General features: G+C 39.0%; 1 protein-coding gene across 11 annotated transcripts in view; it reads right to left on the bottom strand.

The window, feature by feature from the left end:
• Window positions 1–17,860, bottom strand: part of EYA4 (EYA transcriptional coactivator and phosphatase 4) — a 229,639-nt gene extending 211,779 nt beyond the window's left edge. For all 11 annotated transcript variants that reach the window (XM_070419250.1, XM_070419253.1, XM_070419249.1 and 8 more), the window contains exons 1-2: window positions 17,735–17,860; window positions 16,826–16,958 (exon numbers count right to left, since the gene is read on the bottom strand). The gene's annotated coding sequence lies outside the window, so the exon portion shown is untranslated. The remainder of the gene's footprint in view (window positions 1–16,825; window positions 16,959–17,734) is intronic.
• Window positions 17,861–19,649: the final 1,789 nt, after the last annotated feature.

Below are 19,649 nucleotides of genomic sequence, written 5' to 3'. Positions count from 1 at the left end.
TTGTAGAGATGTGGACACCAGTCCTGTCCATACTCTTGGTAAGTGCTGTGTTTTCTCCTGGTCACCAGTCTCTCCTCCAGGCCTATCAATGGCTTCAGCCAAGTTCTTGTTCAAGAACTTGAACAAACTTCATCAGCTCCCAAAGAAGCTTCAGATCCTTCTCATAGACTGTGCCTTGCCCCACACCTGGCCAATCCAACTTGATTTTATAATGCTTTAATTTCTTTTTCATGGTCATAAAAAAAAAATACAATGAGCTTCTTTAAGGAAAATATCTCACACATATACATTCAAAATCTATTCCCAGTCCCTACAAGAAGACTGTATCTTATGAAAACATTGATTCCTTTACATGCATAAATAAATGAATGAAGGAAGGAATAAATAAATAAGAAAACACTACTAAGACACATGTCAGGAAATAGATAACTTTACTTTCATGAACTTTCAGACTGAATCAGGCAAACAGAACTGTAGGTTTCCATGTCTGCCACGGCTTAATGTATGGCTTTGGGAAAACCTTGTAATTTCTCCATACTTCAGTTTCTCACTCTATAAAAGGAGTATATGGCTTGAAACTTAATTCCCTCACAGCAATAAGAGTTTTGATTCAACATTTATAAAACGCTTTTTAGCTTCCCCGATTAAAAGGCAAAATATTGTGGTAGTTGTAGAATAATACACTTTCCAAAAAGGATAAAGGTAACTGTTCAAATCTGATGTAAAATAATACTTTACTTGAGAAAATAAATACCAGTCATATTTATTAGTTCTCCATTCCATTCGCTAAGTAATAAAAATTACTTGTAACAGAAAAAGTAGTAAATTAATATTCATGCCAGCTGAAGTGTTATCATCAGAGGCTTACCTACGTTTGGGGGAGGAGACTTGTTTTGTTTTTCCAGGCTGTCCCCCATGTTTATATGGTGAGGTCAGGAATGCTGGGCATGGTTTTGAGGGCCTCTAGCGTATTCGTTGGTTTCTGGCATTCTAATGCACTCTAGTCTTATAACCATAAAAGTACTCTTGAGTGCTTCTGGAAATATATAACAAATCCTTAATCAATTTAAGAGTGTTTTAACTGCATACATGAAATTTCTTGGGAGGAATATGTTAGCTATTCTACACACATACAGTACTTAAGTTAGCAAGAGAGTTCCTTCTCAAAGGCACAGAGCCGTTTCCCCATAGTAATATAATTTTCAGTTTTATGTGCATAAGTCCTATTGAATCCCTTAGAATAACAGGAAATTCTGCAGGGGAAAAAAAGCCCACAAAAATTGATAGCCATATTTATCCAATGTTGAAGAAATAAGTTAGCTATTTTGAGTTGGATTACTCTTTTAAGGCACTAGATAACCATTAAAGTTAACCAGAATCTCAATTAACCAAAAGCTTTAAAAACTGAATATTCTGAAGACAGAATTTTCGACATATAAGACTCTAACAATAAAGCCAACTGATTAATATACTTCATTGTAAACTTTATGCATCACGTTACCTTAGCCAGGACTTGAGTAGTAATTTTCTGGATTTTGATACATTAACTTTAATTTTCACATTAAACAGACTATAACACTTAACAAATTTACAAATTATTACATTCATAAGCCAAATGTGATATTTTGATATACAGTAATGCTTATCAACACATTCAGAATGAAATAATCTCATTTATAATATAAAGTTTTTCCTTTCATCTATATGTTAAAAAGTGATGGTACTTAGCTAGAACTGTGCCAGGCTCACATTTAGCTCTTAATAGAATAATAATAAACAATCCTTATACATTATGATCTGCAACATCAGAGTTAGAGGCATGTCTCGTAATAATTCTTACAAATATTTCGTGGGGCTAGGTGAAAACATCTTAAATATGATATACACTGATTTTTCTACCTACTAATTAGTTTAAAAATTATAAATATATAATATAATCACTCATATAACTGAGTAGTAATAATTCTTAAGTAAGACATTAACTATATATAACAGATTTGTTATCAATGTGGTTAACAGAATTATTAGTGTTTTTCAGTGAACTAGTCTAAGTAGTGTATGCATCTCAAGGAATTTACCACTATAGCACCGTCTTATGAACCAGAGCACAAATACTCACAATGCTCAATTAAGCAGAAAATGTTGCCCTTAGCTTTTATGAGAAAGATGCACGTATCATCACAGAGATGTAAGGTGTTATAACCTTTATGAAAGTATTTTGGTACCATCTTTGCAATATGCACATACTATTTCCCCTATTGATTCTACCCCCATAGTTTTATCTACAGAAATATTGGGCAGATGTACAGAGAGATATATAAAAATCATCTCTGCACCACTCTTCATAATAGTAAAAACCTGGAAGCAACCTCAATAAATAACAAGAAGAGAACAGTTAAATTATAAAACATAAGCATATTAAATAGAAATACCCAAAGCTGTATGTACTAACACAGAAAAGTGTTCAAAATACAGCAAACTAAAAGCAAGGTTCAAGACAGCTGATGAAACATTTGGAGTTAAAAATGTAATATAAAGATAAATTACACCCTCTTATAGTGCTTATATTTACACCTGGGTAGCAAAAAAAAAAAATGTCTGAGAGGAAACGTACTGAAAAACAACAATTTATCCTGATTTGTGGGATGTGGAAGAGATGAATAAAGTGGGGACATCCACTTTTTACTTCACGTATTTGCTTTTTTTTTTTTTTACTCTTTTAGTAAAGTATAACATGCACACAGTAAAATATGCAAATCACAAGTAGACATCTGATGAATTTTTATTAAATGAACCCTTATATGTCACCACAATCAGATCAAGATTAAGGGCATTATCAGCATTCCAGAAGTCTCTTTCTTCCTGGTTCCATCTCTATCCCTGGTAATCCCTATCACACCTGTTTTAGAATTTTATGAAATTTCTGGATTACTTTTGTTTGGAAAAATGATTTTAAAAAAACTGTGCTTCAGCAGCATAAACATCCCTCTTTTGAATATCAAATACACTAAGCAGTTCATTCAAAGAAATCAATTCAAAATATATACCGAGCATTTTCAATGTCTTTCCTGTGGGAAGGCAGGGATTCCTTATAACAACTCCGCAAGGCAGGTACTACCATTACTTCACTCTGGAACCATGGCTTTCAGCAGGTCAGTAAATAACTTCCCCCAAGGTTCCACTCTGATGTGATGAGTGGTGGCAGGGCCTGGATACCCACAAAGGAAGTATGATTCCAGTATTTGCAACTCCTTGCCAGGCATGAACAAAGGAAAATAAGGGCAAGATGTAGAGCTGAGAGAGAGCTCAGGGTGCCTCCAGCAGCGGCTCTCTTTCTGGCTTCCTTTCGACTTAATGTCTATACATCAGTATCTACCTGCAAAATGGAGAGTTAGGCTCAGTTCCTCTTTTGGTCTGAATCTCTGATAAATAATGTGCCCTACTACAATACAGAGCAAATATGCTTCATCATGGTGTATGAAATCATGTACTGCATTCAGAAATGACTCATACAAGGAAATAAAACCACAATTTTTGAAACTATTGGAAACAATAATTTTAATTTAATGTTATTTTTGGACATGGGAGGGATTTCTTTCCCCTTAAATAAGCAAGTTTGTGGTTTTGAAGGGTCTTGCTCATCTTTTTTTGTGGAAAATGCCTAAAAACAAACCATTAGAAACTAAACTTTTTCCTTCCTCAGTTGTGCCTGAAAAAAAGACCTAATTTCTCTCACCAAAAAGCCACATATAATTTTACCATACACATCTGGCATTTTGGGTGCCCATATTTTGAAACACTGATAAAAAAAAATACAGAACATGCTTCCTCTCAGATGATGTCTTTCATTCTGAGGGTTAAAAATTCTTCAAAATAACATGAACTTTATCTCAGCAGAAAGCGACTGAAGGGGTCAAAATTTGTTTCTGGAGAAAACTGGAAGCAGGAACCCCAATTAGAATGTCTTAATTTCAGTGTATTCAAAATGCCCATACATCTTTACTTCTGTTAGAAAATCAGTAACATTGATCCAAATGACGCCTTAAATAAGTTAGAATAGGAACTAATAAATCTGCTTCCATGACCATAAGCAAACAGACTCAGTTTCCAAATGTAAACAGGATTCCTTCTTTGTAGTTATCTGTCTCAGGATGCATGTCCTTTGAAGACATGCACGGAACACTGCAGTTACTGAATTTCCATCAATATCTGCAGTCATTGGGGCTACAGAGCGGGAAGACATGAGCTCTCCCCTCAGTGAGTTCATTCTCTAGAAGTCAGACTCACATATAATTAACCCAAGAACAATGTGCTGTTATATTAATAGCCCGAAGAAGGTGCTATGGTATTACAGAGAGGGAAGAATGAATTCTGCCTGAGCCTTCAGGAAGGCTTCCCAGAAGAGGTGACATCTGAGCTAAGCCTTGAAAGATGAGTAGGTTTTTTTATCCAGGTAGATAGCGAAAGAATACAAGGCAAGTAGGTTAAGGCAGGGGCAGTGTAGAACTTCATGAGACTCTCCCAGGGAGAGGAAAGGAAGTAGCTAATTGTGCTTTATGCCATAGAGATTCATAAAAAATAGGTAAGTCTTACATTAGGATCCACTGTAGAAAGAATCAACCTGAGAAAGCAGATATGTGACTTGAATTCTCTGGGGGCAAAAGGAGGTCTCTGATTTATGAAACCAAGAAGTGTTCATTTGGAAAAACAGAACCTCTGGTTTGCTGCCTATTCTCCAATGACTATGGGGCTACCAGGCTTCCAGATCAATTTCAGGCATAAAGTGCCTGGATGGACTTGAGGTTTGCTAGCCCTCCTTGTACTTCCTGTCAGTGCACAGAGCAGAACTCTCCTCCATTGTCTGAAAACTCATGATTTAAGCTCCTGACTTACAACCCCCTCCCAAGTCCCCTGGAATGGCCCCTATCTGTCATTCGGTTGCCCAGCACCCACTTCATCTTTCTGCTAACAAGTAGCTGTGTCAGGTCCTTCTCTTCTTAGAAAACAGAAAGGACATTTTGGTCACATACAGTGTGCTATATTTGCAGCCACTTTGCCCCCTTAAAAGTACACTTCAAAAATTAAAACATAAATCAAAGGTGAGGTGAGAGAAAGAGAGAGTTTGTTATGAGGTACCTTTTCCCTGCTTGCTTCAGCATCAATTAGTAAATTATATGAAATCCCCAAATCAATCTGACTGCTTCACAGTAACATGATTACCTGCTTAATACCATTAAAGTAAAACCACTAAATTACACAATACATATGTGTGGAATTTCAAGTATCTTTCAATTACTAGTGGGATTTAAAAAGAAATGTTCTACTGTTTAGAACTCGTATGGATATTAGTCTAATCATATATTTATCATATTATTTCATATTTCAAAGTAATTTTCACATTCAACCCAAAATTCTTGTAGGAAAATTTACCCTCTCATTTCATGTTAACATTATATGTTCGCATTTTGCTCCTTTCGGTAATTTTGAAACATCTTTCATTTACACCTAAACCAGGCAGATATCAGAGGTAGTACTCAGACTAGAGTCACATTTACTTACAGTCAACTGCACATCAACTCATAGATAAATGTATATGTCAAGATTAAACCTATAGATTTCGAACATACATTTGGATTTGGTAATTCACTAAAGAAGCTTTTACATGCAATATTTTCATTTTTACTTTCTCCAGATTGTATCAATATTATTAAACTCAAGATCCTGAAATTATGGTACTAACTGAAAGCTAAACAATACTCTGTTTGAAAATTCATCGCTATATTAAATGAACAAATGACTTCATTCATAAGTATTTTACTCTTAGGCAGTTGTGATTATAGGTAACTTTACTCCTTCTGACACTACAGACTGAATAAAGTACAAGTTTCTTACAATTGAATATTTATCTACTGAAAAGGACAAGTAATTATCATTATTAAAAATGATCCAAAAGTATATATTAACAAGTAACAGTAAAAATAATAGAAAGACTAGACATATAATTGATTCAATAAATATCTACTTCCTACATACTCTTCCAGATACTTTGCTCTGCCCATTTATATATTATTTCCTGAAAAGAAAAATATGCTGAAGATCATCATCTGTGTAAAGTTTATCTGTAAATTCCCTCTGCATAAAGTTAATCTATCAACACAGACCAGTGAGAGTTGTTTGACCTTGGGATGAAGATATGATTATCCACACTTGACTGAAAATAAGAACAATCCTCTCATGCAGATCTCTGGGAATCTTTTGACAATATCAAGTGATTTTAAGTTCTACTTTGGTTATGGGTTCTGAACAGGGGGCAATTTTGTTTCCACAGGACATCTGGCAGTGTCTGGAGACACGGTCATTTCTTGGGGGAGGGTGCTACTGGCATCTAGTGGGCAGAGACTAGGGATGCTACTAAACATCCTACAATGCACAGAACAGTCATATACACCCAAGGAAGACTTATCCAGCTCAAAATGTTAATCATCAGAGTTTGAGAAATCCTGGTCAGAATATATTGAGGATCCAGGCACAACATCAATATTATTATCCTATTTTTTTCACAAATGCAGCTGGCAACAATTCCAGGTAAGGAGTAAAAAATAGGACCTTGATAATTGACATTTTAACTTTCCTTCCTCCCTCAGCCCCACTCTACTGTATAGACATTACATCTGAATCCAAGGACCAGGTGACAAGTTCTAGAAACAGTGATGCTAATAACTTCTTAGTGTCTCTAGAAATATAAAAATCATAGCAATATTTCAAGTTATCTTTTGAAAAGTTATACTGAGTTCATCAATCCCAGGTCAACTGAAAATTATACAAATTCCTATAACTGGTACCTTCAGGCTAAAAAATAAAGCAGTTGAGAAAACAAATATTGGTTATAAAATAACAGCACCATTATAGAATGTTCTTATAATTGTTTAGGTCAGCCATGGGCAAACTACGGCCCGCGGGCCAGATCCGGCCCGTTTGAAATGAATAAAAGTAAAAAAAAAAAAAAAGACCGTACCCTTTTATGTAATGATATTTACTTTGAATTTATATTAGTTCACACAAACACTCCATCCATGCTTTTGTTCCAGCCCTCCGGTCCAGTTTAAGAACCCATTGTGGCCCTCGAGTCAAAAAGTTTGCCCACCCCTGGTTTAGATAGTTAAGTAACCACATAGATCAAAATCTTAAAAGGTCTAGATTACTATATGCAGAAGTATTTGTTATAAGAAATATTGTGCAACATAAGTGGTCAAAGCTAAATTTTACACACATCTAATGTCTTCTCTTAGGGCTCCAAATACAGCTTCAGATTTGCCAGGATCACCCCTGAATACCAAATTTGTACTTGGAACACTGGGGACTAAACTTATGGTCCCCAGTCTAAGTCCCCAAATGGACTTTCAGCTCTAAAAATCTCTAGAATATTTTGGTAAATCTAGTTGAGGATATACAATCATAATGGCTAAAACCTGTATCAGACACAATTCTAAATACATATATTTACATTTTGAATTCTCATAAGAACCCAATGTGTATTTTCTATTACACATGAGAAAACTGAAGCAAAACCAGTTTAAGTAGCATGCTTATCATTACAGAGTTGTTAGTGTCAGATATGGAGCTCCAACCCAAGCAGTATGGCTCCATATTCTTAGTCTTTAACCATTATGCTATAAAAATAAATGGGATATTCAGATTTCAAGTGCTATAAAATACCCATATCTCCAGAGATTTTCAGGATCCTTGGCTTATCTACTAGATCAGTGACTTCCCAATGTTCATGTGGGATATAAATACATCTCTACATCAATGCACACATATGTATAAGTTGGGCCTGGATTCAGAGCTGCAATTCTACTGAGTTAATACCAGATATTCCTGAGGTTGTTCTTAAGGTTGCTTGCCTTCCAATGGTCACAATTATTCCCACTATTCCCAATCTCATGGCAGAGAATGTCCAGTGTCACCATCTCTGCTCTCATCCCCACTTACTTTAGGCATCGTTAAACAAGGTCATTGGTGCCAATTCAATGCCAACAGGAATCCCCAATTTGGGGTGTAGTGAAGAAGGAAACTTTGTTCAGTGCAAACGGCTCAATTGTGCTATGTACAACTGTGGAGTAGTTCAACTGTTGTGCTAAAACTCAGTTATAAAACTGCATGGCTGTGGAACAGCACTGCTGAGAGGTAGCTCTGGGACAAGGCCCCTCTCCAAAGTATACAGCTTCCCTCTACTCCAGTGAGACATCTTCAGTTTCTGGGAAGGGCGTGGAAGATAGGGAGTCAGTCTTCAGTCCTTGCTGGGAAGGGAAAGTGTGCTCTCAGAGCCAGACCAGAACTGAGGTATATAGAAGTTCCCGTCCCTGGTCCCTGATAGGCCCATCCTCATATAAATGAGGACTCCAAATCCTCACTGATTTGTCCAAAAAAACAAAATAAAAAAAACACTGTCCTGATTGGTTAGAATGAGACACCGTGATTGGTTGGTAAAGAAGCTAATGAAGATATAATTGTACAGTTCTGATTGTACAGGGAAAGTCTCTGTTGTGTTGCTTAAAATACAATTCTAAGAACTAACGCCTTTGTAAGGACTGTGGGGCTCGGGAAGGCTAGAACACAGTGCAGGCAGGCAGTTCAGTGCAGGAGTCAGGCAGCCCAGTGCAGGCTTCTCCCTGAAGAGCTACTTATGTGAGAGGCCCCTATTTAGAAAGGGCTTCTAGGCTCTTCACTTAAATTTGATCCCAGTTAGCCACAGGATTCCTCTTTAGTAGGTATCTTTTTTTCCCCAGGGTCAACAGCTTCCACTCAACAGGAATTTACTTACCCCTGCTTACTGGTGATATTGAAATGACAAATATTGGTAATCACTTCAGTAAATTCTCAGTCTAGAGCAAGATTTGAACTCATGGAACCTGTTACATTTCAATGTGGCAAGTGCTATGCTAAAGGTAGAACTTGTGAGCTTTCCAGTAAAGAGAACAGAAACATCCAGTTCAGCCTCTGGAGTTCAGAAGAACTTACCAGAGAAGGTAACATTTTGCATCTTGAATCATGAAAAAGAATTAGGAAAGGAAGTGTCAGGGGCAGAGAAGAGCTGTCTTCCAGACAGGAAGAAACACATGCACAAAGAAATGAAATGGACATGGCCAGGATGTATTTGAGAAACCCATATTCTGTACAGCTAGAGAATAGATTTCTTGTGAGTGGGTGGTGAGAGATGAGAATGGCCACCTGAGCAATAAAGATCCCTTTACTTTCTATGACAAGAATTTTGGAATTTGTCCTATAGACAAGAGGAAAGTTTTAAAAGAATTTTAAACCAAGGTAAAAATTGTGAACACAAATGTGGTTGAACATCCTGGGGATAGGAAGGGGAGTCTTAGAAATTCACTATGTTAACCATTCCTTGCAAATGGTATATGCCAAGAAAAACTAAACCTTATTATAATAAGAAACTAAAAGTCCCAATGTCTTCAAAATTATGCAGAGTGGGGGGGCGGGGGAACTATTCATCTCACTTTAATTATTGCATGTCTGCAGCAACACTGATAATGAAAAGGCATTTTAAAATCATTTATGTGTACCCAGATCTCTGCTAGGTATTTTCCTGAGTGAAGCCCAAAAACTAAAGTCAACAATTCAGGAAACAAAGCAGCCCTAAATTTTAAAACCCAACTAAGCAAAATAAAACAGGATCATCTTAACACCTGAAAGTTCATGTGAAACATTTTGGAAGTACTGCTGTTCTTCACAGACTTATTGGGATTTGTATTCTTAAGTGACCTACTCGAAGCAAAGTCTGATATCTGTGTAAGAGTGAGATTACTGAAAACCTCCAAAAGGACAACTGAACATGGCTCACCAATCTTGTAATTAAATTTAGCTAGAATTACTAGTCATAATCACCCATTTGCATTAAATTGGGCTAGAATCACTAGAGTCATAATCATGAATATGCATTTGCATTAAAATATAAAATTTTTAAATAAAAAGAATTAGCTAATTCAGAGACCTGTTGACTCCCCAAGTCATCATCACTTTCAACATACTGGACACACTAAGGTAGGAACATTCAGTCTCTTAGAACATTCAGATGTTTTCAAATCCTTTAACATTAGGGAGTTCAGAATCAGAGGTGAAATGTAATGAATAGATAGTCCCTCTAGATATATGCAGAGGTCTGTAAATTGTGTATATGACCTTGCAGAGAATAAGCTCTCCCAGTATGTGGTACACCTACTTGATTAGGGATAGAATTTCAAATTCAATGCTATTGATTTTGTGAGTAGAATTAAACTTAATGGCATACAAATGTAAATTTTTATGATTTCATTGTGGTCTTTCACAAGAAACATCACTTTCAGTTTAAAAAGAGAGGAGGAAAGAAAAACAGAAAAGGAGCAACAATTCACATTAAAATTTAAGGTCAGTTCAATTTATGCCACTGCCTATGTTTCTTCATAAAATCTTTAAAGGAGAAAAAGATGCTCTAATAACACAAATCTTTGCATGTACAAATTCTATGTGCCTCCATCAGACCTATTACTCTATGTGGAAAACCTTTTTAACTATTTTCATTTTCTCAGTACCAAACTGAAATATAATTACAGGCCAGTTAATAAGAATATCCAAGTTATACTAGCATGGACAGACATACCTTTTGCCTATGTCATTACACTGAAGATATTTTGTGGTATTTGAGAGATGTCTTTTGTTCTGTTTTATTTCTGTTTTTGTTTTGTTTTAGTTTTGTTTTGTTTTAGTGGGTGGCACACTAACATACTAGAGCAGGTACTCTGATCAGGCCACTTGCGTCAGTTCACTTTTCCAGTGATATTTCACACACCAAAAGACCCTCACGGGGATACTGGGAGACTGCGATGATCAGAAGGCAGAGTTGGTGAGTGATCTGAAGGCCACCACATCCTGAGCAGTGGATATTTCTAGTGAATATATCCAGAACAGTGGATATTTCTCTAGTGGGCAGCGAGTCAGTTTTCACTTGAATAAAAGGGTCTGTGGCTGAATAAATAAGTAAAAAAATCAAAACCACTGCTTCCGTGAAAAAAAGACATTAACATTTTAAAACAAGATTAATAATGACAATACAAAAGTGTTTACCTAAAAAAACCCTTAAAACCGCAAAGTCTGATATCTGTGTAAGCTGAAAGTATTTCCAAAATATGAATGATCCTATATAATTTAAACTTGCCTCTAGTAACTCATCATGCAGCCCTTATTAATTGGTTCAACTTAAATGTGTAGATTTGAGAATCATAACCAGCATTCAGGCTTAAAACAAGCAAACAAAAAAACTACCCTGTAAGACTGATTACTTCTAACCAATGGATAAGGCTTGAAAAGCAAAGGGAAAGTCTACATGTGAGTTAAACATAAAAAAGATCTAGTAATAAGTTCTTGATGTTTGGGAAGCATTCCAGAGTAAGTTTCCCCAAATTAAAGTCATTTGCCACCAATCTTCATGATTTTGGCTATTTCAGCCAAGCACTTGTTCACTGTTATTTAATATGTTTCTTTAAATAGGTGATTTTTAAAATTATTTTTACTTCAATACTTTTTTGGCCTTGTCTTAAACAATTTTTTCATGAAAGCATACACTTAAAATGAAATTTAACACATTTTTTTAATGTGCTTAGAAATAAATACATAACTAATAATATAAAAATAAAATGTTTGTTTGAGTACCACCTAAAATGAACTCATATATGATTGGTAGGAGCAACTGCCTAGCACACTGCTTCCGGATAAGGGATCTGGGGTCAGACTACAGAATTGGGATCCTGGCTCCATTCCACTGCATGCCTTGGTCTCAGTTTCCTCATCTGTAAAATAGGAATAATTAAAGTACCTAATTTATGACATAGTTGAGTAGATTAGATTAGCTAACCCACATAAACACTTTGAAGTATTTTGCATGAAGTAAATCCTAAGTAAAAGTCAGCTATGACTTGATGATGAAGATGAGTGATAATAATGATGATTAAGCAGAAAAATTGCAACTATACAAAAACCAAACTGGCAATTTTTATTTTAAAATATACTTTAAGATATAAATATATGTAAGAAAATATACTTCAGATATGAAATTTCAAAATGGCTATATTATATTGATTTAATAACACTTCACTTGGAAAGTATTCCAATGTGATCATAGCAATTTCAAGTTTACCTAAAAATTTCAATCTAAAAAAATGTGCCTGTGATGAAATAATATTAAAAAATCCTAACATGATAATACATCCTTTGCTCATACATTAAAATATATACACCACTGTACATAAATAAAAGCTTTAAAATGTGACTATTTTGTATTAAAATGTTTAATATGGGGGAAATTTTGAATTTCTGGCATTTTAATATGGTGTTATTCTTCATCAGCCATGCACTGAAATCTCAGGGTGAGGAAAGGGCCAGACCAATGCTGAAAGGTTTCAAATATCAAACTGTACTATTATGTCAGTGCCCTAAGATCAATTAGCACCTTTCAATGACAGAAAAGGTTACCATGAGACTCAGAGGTTCGCTCTCTAAAACTGTTTTAAACACCATATAAATGTGGTTTTGATAACTTAAAATGGTTTCTATTTTTAAATTAACCTGTTTCATCTCTTTTTCTGAAAGAGGGAAAAGAGTTGGGGAAATAAGAAAAGTGCTATTCATTTTCAGTACCTCTCTCCTAGTAAAAACATGGATGGGGACATGATAAGAACCACCAAACTTTAATAGCAAAACGGTGTATCAGGAAAGCTTATTACATTAATGGACAGGGCCACATGTAATGCTAGGTGACAGTAATGTTTACAAAGTCTTCGAACTCAAAAGCAATCGAACTTGCTTGTTCTGCTTTGGAATATGTGATTCTTCCACTTGAGTTCAAGCTCAATGACACCAAGTTTGGCTTCATGTACAATTTAATGAATATTCAGTGCCCTCCACATTAAAACACATCTAACTGCAAAATGCAGTATTACATATTACTGTAATTAAATACACATTGAATCTCACCCATTTCTAGAACAAATGCCTGAAAGAGCATGTTATTTCTTAGTTCACTGGGGAAAATTCACAAGAGAAGCAGGTACACTGCAACTTCATCCCATTCCTCCTTGGTGTTGATTTCATTCACCTAGTAACCATTGTAATAAAATCCCCAACTGTATTTCTGAATACAGTTAGTTTAAGATACTCTACAGGGAGACATATTATATGAGTTTAGAATATGTAAAAATAATATCCACTTGTAAAAGAAACTGTCATGCTTATATTCTCAGTGAAAAAAATAACAAGGCATTTGGTAGTTTGTTTAGCTCTTCAATGAGAGGATTCCAAACGCCTTCTACTTTTGATAGCACGCTTTTCTGTTTGTTTCTTAAATGAGTGATCTGAAATATTTACAACCAGACAGTACCTAATTTTAGGTTTTAAGTGCTTTAACAGCTCCATGAAATATGATCAGCAGCTGCAATACAGAACTATGGTGAATAAACTCCTTATAAAGGGGGCCTGTTTTTACTGAAAGTTCAGTGTTCCTGCATTTACCTCCGAGAAGGGGAAAAAATGATAATGAAAAAACATTAATAACTACTTGCACTCTTGAATTACTTAGCACTTCACTAAGTCCTGAAAAGGATGATCCCCCCCTTCTTGAATTCTGCATAAAAAGTTCTATTGGGTGACATAAGTTTAATTTTATTACTTGAGGGTTAGTGAACTTTCCAACCTCCTAACTTTTCATAACAATAGTTATGTAGGTTTGTTTGTTTTTAACCATTCTAACTTTCTAAAACTTTTGAATAATTCAATTCCAATGCATAAATTTTTAAAAAATGAAATACCCAGCCACACAAATATATTTTTAGATATGGCATCAGCCATTTAGAGCTTGCAACAGAGATTGAAAACATGAAACTGGACACTCTACTTCTCGTAGCTATGTAAAATTTATTTACACCCCAAATCACAATATAAATAAAAAAAGAAAACTCTTAGATATGGAGAACTTGTTTTTCTTTTTATTTTAACTCAAAGAGGTTTTTTAAAAGAAAAAAATTATAGCAAAATGAAAAACTCATCTTGCAGTCTCCCCTCAAAAAAGAAACTTTTATGCAGACAAATTTTTCAACTCCCTTCTACAAATCAGTATCTAGATACTCCCTTCTAGAATTCAGTATCTGTATTTTTAATAAGAAAAATAATTGTTCTTGAACCAATTTTTATACAAACCTTGCATTTTTTTAATTTTTAAAATTGAACATATTTTTTAAAATACATATTAACTATTAATATATACATATACATAAAACTTTTCATTTTGTACAGGAAAAATTAAGTTTCTAATATGCAATAAAACACTAATAAAAATGATCAAGTTTCTTTTTATTTCAGTTGTTTATGAAACAACCTCTAATTATGATGGCCTTAAAATGTTGAAGCATACTATTTTCAGGAATTTGATAAAGGAAAACAGGCTTTTGAAAACCACATTGATTTTAGACCCTCACTTGTTATGAAAGACAAGGCTACAGCCCTTCATAATAATAAAAAGGGAACAGTTTCCAGATAATCTAATTACGTTATTTTGAAAGCTGTAACTGTCAAAGGTTTTTACTATCTTGTGCAGTCATTTCTAAAGGTTGGTTTAACTCTGAATGACTTACAACTTTTAATCAGGTGGAACAAACTATTTTTATGGTTTATAATAACAATAAAATTGGATGCAGTTATATCTGAGATTGGTATTGTTGCCATAAAAATTAGACTCTGGCAGTCTAGCCCCACACAGAACAATTTGTCTCTTGTTACTACTGTTACCTATTTCTTGAGAGAGTTATTTTTTAAAATACACAAATGCCTCTGAATGCAGTCCTAAAACGCACCATACCACGTATCAAGTATTTTGTTTTAGTATTCTTCCCCTCCACACCCCTTCCTACTTTTTGGTTGTTGGACTTATTATAAACTGTCCCGAGATATTTTAAAATAAAATAAAACAAAACAATGTTTCTGCTTAGGAAGCTCCACCCGGAAGGAAACGGGTCCAATCCTTGTCCTGAGGCGGTTTTAAAAACACAACAAAGACAACCCAACAAAGAAAAAAACCGTAGTCCACTTGCAATACTGTCAGTCACCTACGCCTACAGGAAACTTCAGAAGCTGCCGAAGGGGAGCCCGCGGCTGTTAAAACGCTCCCGAGACTCCCCACCTCAATCCCGCAGGAGCCCGCCCTGAAACTGACAAGCGCCCGAGGGTGCAAGAAGTGGCTGCTGATGGGAAGAGGAACCAAATGCCATGTTCGAGAAGATACGTTTAGCTCCGCCAGTTACGTTGATCCCAGGGTGCCAAGCCAAAAGGGGTAAGGGAGAAAGAAAACTGTTAAGTATGAGCTCTTAATGTGAAACCCAACCTGTTGGTTCTCCTGGGTATCAGATTTTGGAAGTGTCTGTAATGACAGCCAGGAAAGCAAATTAATGGCCAACAGCCCACTGGGTTTGAACACGAGACTCCTATTACCTCCTCGCAGATCAAGTACACAACACACACGCACACGGAGGTGCTCCACGTGGAACCGCTCCGAAACTCTAACGCACGCCCCTTCCCTCCTCCGCACCTGGGCAGAGCGGGCCTGCGGACCCGCACCTTCCTCCACTGCCTCGGGTTAGGGTTCAGCAAGGACTGCGGCTCCGTAGTGAAGGGGAGAGGGGAGAAAAGACCGTCTCCAAACAACACCCGCTCCCTCCCCGCCCCCCACACACACTCACCCAAAGCACAAGCCCCCCAGTCTTCGAGGGAAGGGGGCAGCGGGATGGTGGTGAGGGGAGACGCCGCTACCCCAACTAGGGAAGAGACAAAAATTTCGCCGCCACTCTCTCTGCCCGGGGACTGGGTCGGAAAATTCCCTAATCGCTCCAAGCTGTTACGAATAACGTGTACAAAGAAAGAAACATCTTTAAAGCGCTACTAAACGAAAGTTCTGGCTGCTGTGTGGCACAGAATAAAACCATCACGCACATGGTCCGCTTCCAAATCCCGCTCAACGATGCCGAAACGGGGAGCCGGTTCCAGTTCCGCCGTCACCCCCAACCACCAGGCTCGGAAACGAGAGGAAAACCTGCTCCCCCAGCCAGGTCCCTTCGCTTGGAGAAGTTATAATCCCTCCACGGCATCCGCGTCCCGAGCCAATGACGAGGCGCCTCTCATTTCACAGAGCCTGGCAAACTGCGCCGCACAAACACGGTTCAGGAGGGATGGCCGCGGTTTCCCAGTCTGGTTCGCGCCTGGCCATCAGAGCGCAAGCACTGCGCGTCCACCCGCGCCCAGCATCGTGAAAACCCCCGGCGCCCGGGGCCTTCCCGGGACCTGGGTCAGCATCCTCGCGCCACGCTTATCTAGGGGGTCAGGGCGAAGTAATAAAAGTCTCAGCCAGGATGGAGGGGAGACCCAGAGCGCGTCTGTGCGAGGCAGGGCGGGGTGCAGGTAGGGAGCGGCGCGCTGGGTTCTGCACGGGCTCCAACGCGCCCGCAAGCGGCAGGAAGGCTCAGCCTGGCCTTGCGGGGCGCGGGGCTGACTCCAGCACGAATGGAACTCCGAAGCCCGAGCGGCCAGCGCCCTCCGGGGTGCGGCACTCAGCCTCCGAGCGCCCGCAGGGACCCTGATGCCTGCGGGGACCCTGGCGCCCGCGCGGTCCCGCTCCGCGCCCTCCGTCCCCAGCGCCCCGCGCACTTTCCCTGGTAGAGTTTACGGGTCCCTTCAACCTGAAGCCCAGGGGGCGAGCCCCAGGACGGGGGTCGAAAGAAGGGGCACTCACCTCCTGCCGCCCTGATCGCCTCGGGATCCTGAAGTTCAAGTGTCTGTCCCAGCGGCGGATCCGTGGGTCCGTATTTAGGTATTTATTGTCGTTCTTTCCAATGTCGAAGTTTCCCCTTCGCGCTGTGCCTCTGCTGAAAACAGGACATCCCCTTCGGTCACCCCCCTCCAACAAATAGCGTACACAAGTGGGGGAGAGACGGGGCGGGGGACCAGCCGGCTCTGAGGGGGAGGAGGGAAGGAGAGGAGCCAAAACTCTGGACTGACGACAAGGGGGGGGAAAGTAGAAGAAAAGAAAAAGACCAGGCGCGCCCAGCCACCGCAGCCGTCACTCCCCAGCGTTTCCCAAAGCTCTGTCCCCCTCCGAAAGGGGAGCGACAACTTCACGTGGACAGACTCGAAGTTTTGCGCGGAAGCCGAGCGCGGCGGAGCGTGCGCCGTGCTGCCGGCGGCCTCGCACTTGCGCGCGGGGTGGGGGGCGGGGGACTCCGCCGCCCGCGCCCGCGGCCACTGGAGGCTGCAGGAGGCCCGGAGGCAGGCTGCGCGGGCCAGCGGTGCGAGGAGAACTGCCTCTTTTTTATTCGATCTCGGGTGACGATTGCCTGTTGTCATCGTTTGCGGTCCTGCGTGGGAACCGCTTGGGACCCTGGGCGTCCCCGGTGGCGCCGCGGTAATCCCCACGCTCTCAGCGCTGTCCCTACCCCGCCCCCAACTGTCCAGGCACCGGCCTCCGCGACCTCCAAGTGGAGGGGAGGGACCCGCGACCGCACTCCCCTGCCCAGTCCAGGGAACTGCTGTCTGTCCCCACCTGCTTCTGCGGGGCAGTCACCGAATCGCCTCTAATTCTGCCAATGCCCTGTCCCCTGGTGTAGGCCACTGCGGACGTCCTGATGGACTCCTTTCCACTTACCCAAGGGTGGAGACAGAGGGACTTCGCCTACTTGCGACAACATGAAATAAAAACGAACCCACGCCTGACTGGGGAGCTTTCACTGAAGGGAAGAAATACCCTTTTTCGTGAAGATGTGTGCTAGGAACCAGTGAGCAGTCTGGGGATAGGCTGTGCTGGGAAGGGCCTGGGCCCTTTCCAGCGCTGGGCGCAGGTATAGGCATCCCTCCCAGACGCCCAAAGGTCAGGCAGCGACGACTGACTTCCAAGGCAGCGTCAGAGCTGCCCCAGGCACATTGCTGAAGTGACATTTCATGCCTAAGCCTTCTCTGCGCATGTATTATGCACCCACATAGGATTGCACACGTGTTTATCGCAGCCAGGGCCTGCAGCAAAGTGGACAATAAACAATAGATACCTTTTGCATCCATGTAATCACCTCCTCCTAAAACCTATTGTCTATTTCTGGAGCATCTTCTTTGTCACATCAATTATGTGTTTTCGTGTATTGAGAACTTGCTGAGCGGCCATCAGTCTTTATACTGGCCACTTGTACTGTGAGTTCATTTAATTTCACAACTCTACAATGATTATTTAAACCGGTGTAAGAGCTAAGTAAACTGAGGCCCAAAGAAACCTAAATAACTTTCCCAAGGACAAACCCAGTGGTCTCTAACCACACAGCCTATAATTCAACAAGCAGCCTCCCCCACCACACACACACACACACACACACACACACACACACTGCCTTAGATGTGGCTTGAAAAATTACAAGTTAATTGGTATACATTACTCCCATTCGAAAAATATTTAGTTGTAATACATTGTCAACTAAGTTATATTCTGTAAAAAGTTCAGGAAAAGATTTCCCCTCCACTTCAGCTTGGTTTTATGCAACTAATACGGATACTGTCAAACTCAAAAGCAAACACAATATTTGTACTTGTAGTTACAATTTATTTTTTAATTAGTAGGGCGTTATCTAAAATTATTAACAGGTGATGTCAAAGGTAAGGTTGTAAATTTAAACTGATAAAGGTATATTTATTGCTTATCTCACCACTCACTGGGGGTCCTTCCCTGCAGGTTAATTGGGGAGCCAGGGGGTGGGGTTAGTCACTTGCCAAGTATAATGTTCCCTTTCCTGGTTCTCAAGGAAGAAAGGGTTGGTGGTAGATTTGGTGCAAAGACGATTTGGAGCATGGTCTAGACTAGAGAACATTCTGGCCTAAACAAGAGTCCAGTTAATATACACATAGCACAGCAATATCAATGGGCAGATTTAAATAACTTTGCAGATTATTTCCCCCCATTTTACAGGAGAGAAAACTAAGGCCTCATAATGTTTTGCAACTTTCTAATAAATGACAGACCTAAGATCCAAACCAATCTGTGTATAACCTCAAAGACCACTCTTAGCCACTGTGATGTAATAGTAGTCAGAAAATTGGTAATTCTTTTCAGAACAGCATATATGCTACAGTCAAAATATTCCATTTAAAAGTTTTGTGACTCATTCAGTGTCTAGAAATTCTCTGTAGCTATAGCAAATATCCTGTGAAAATTAAGTACAATGCTGAATTTAATATTCTCATAAGGCCACAAAGTTTTGAATTTCATTTTGTTATAGAATGTTAAATGTTAATTTGGCCTCTAAATAAAGGTGCGGAGATGGATAAAATAAAAATTCAAACTTTGGTACAGCATATTGTTCACATAAATATAGTTGTTTAACATGTTTCTTTACTCCCTACTACAATCAAATTCTCAGCAATATTGACTTTATTTTCAAGTTACTTTGCTCCCACATAATTTTTGTCTGTATCTACATAAGAATATGTTTACAGAAGTTATCCAAAAAAACCCACAGAATTATAGCACAATATTACTCATTCAACTTCTTATTACTACCTTCTAATCTATCTAGTCCATA

This window comes from Myotis yumanensis, unplaced genomic scaffold (assembly GCF_028538775.1).
Source record: "Myotis yumanensis isolate MYYU_CA2020_CCGP unplaced genomic scaffold, mMyoYum1.0.hap1 SCAF_6, whole genome shotgun sequence".
NCBI lineage: Eukaryota > Metazoa > Chordata > Mammalia > Chiroptera > Vespertilionidae > Myotis > Myotis yumanensis.
Note: the sequence above shows the minus strand (reverse complement) of the source record. Positions and strands in the feature narration are given on the sequence as shown.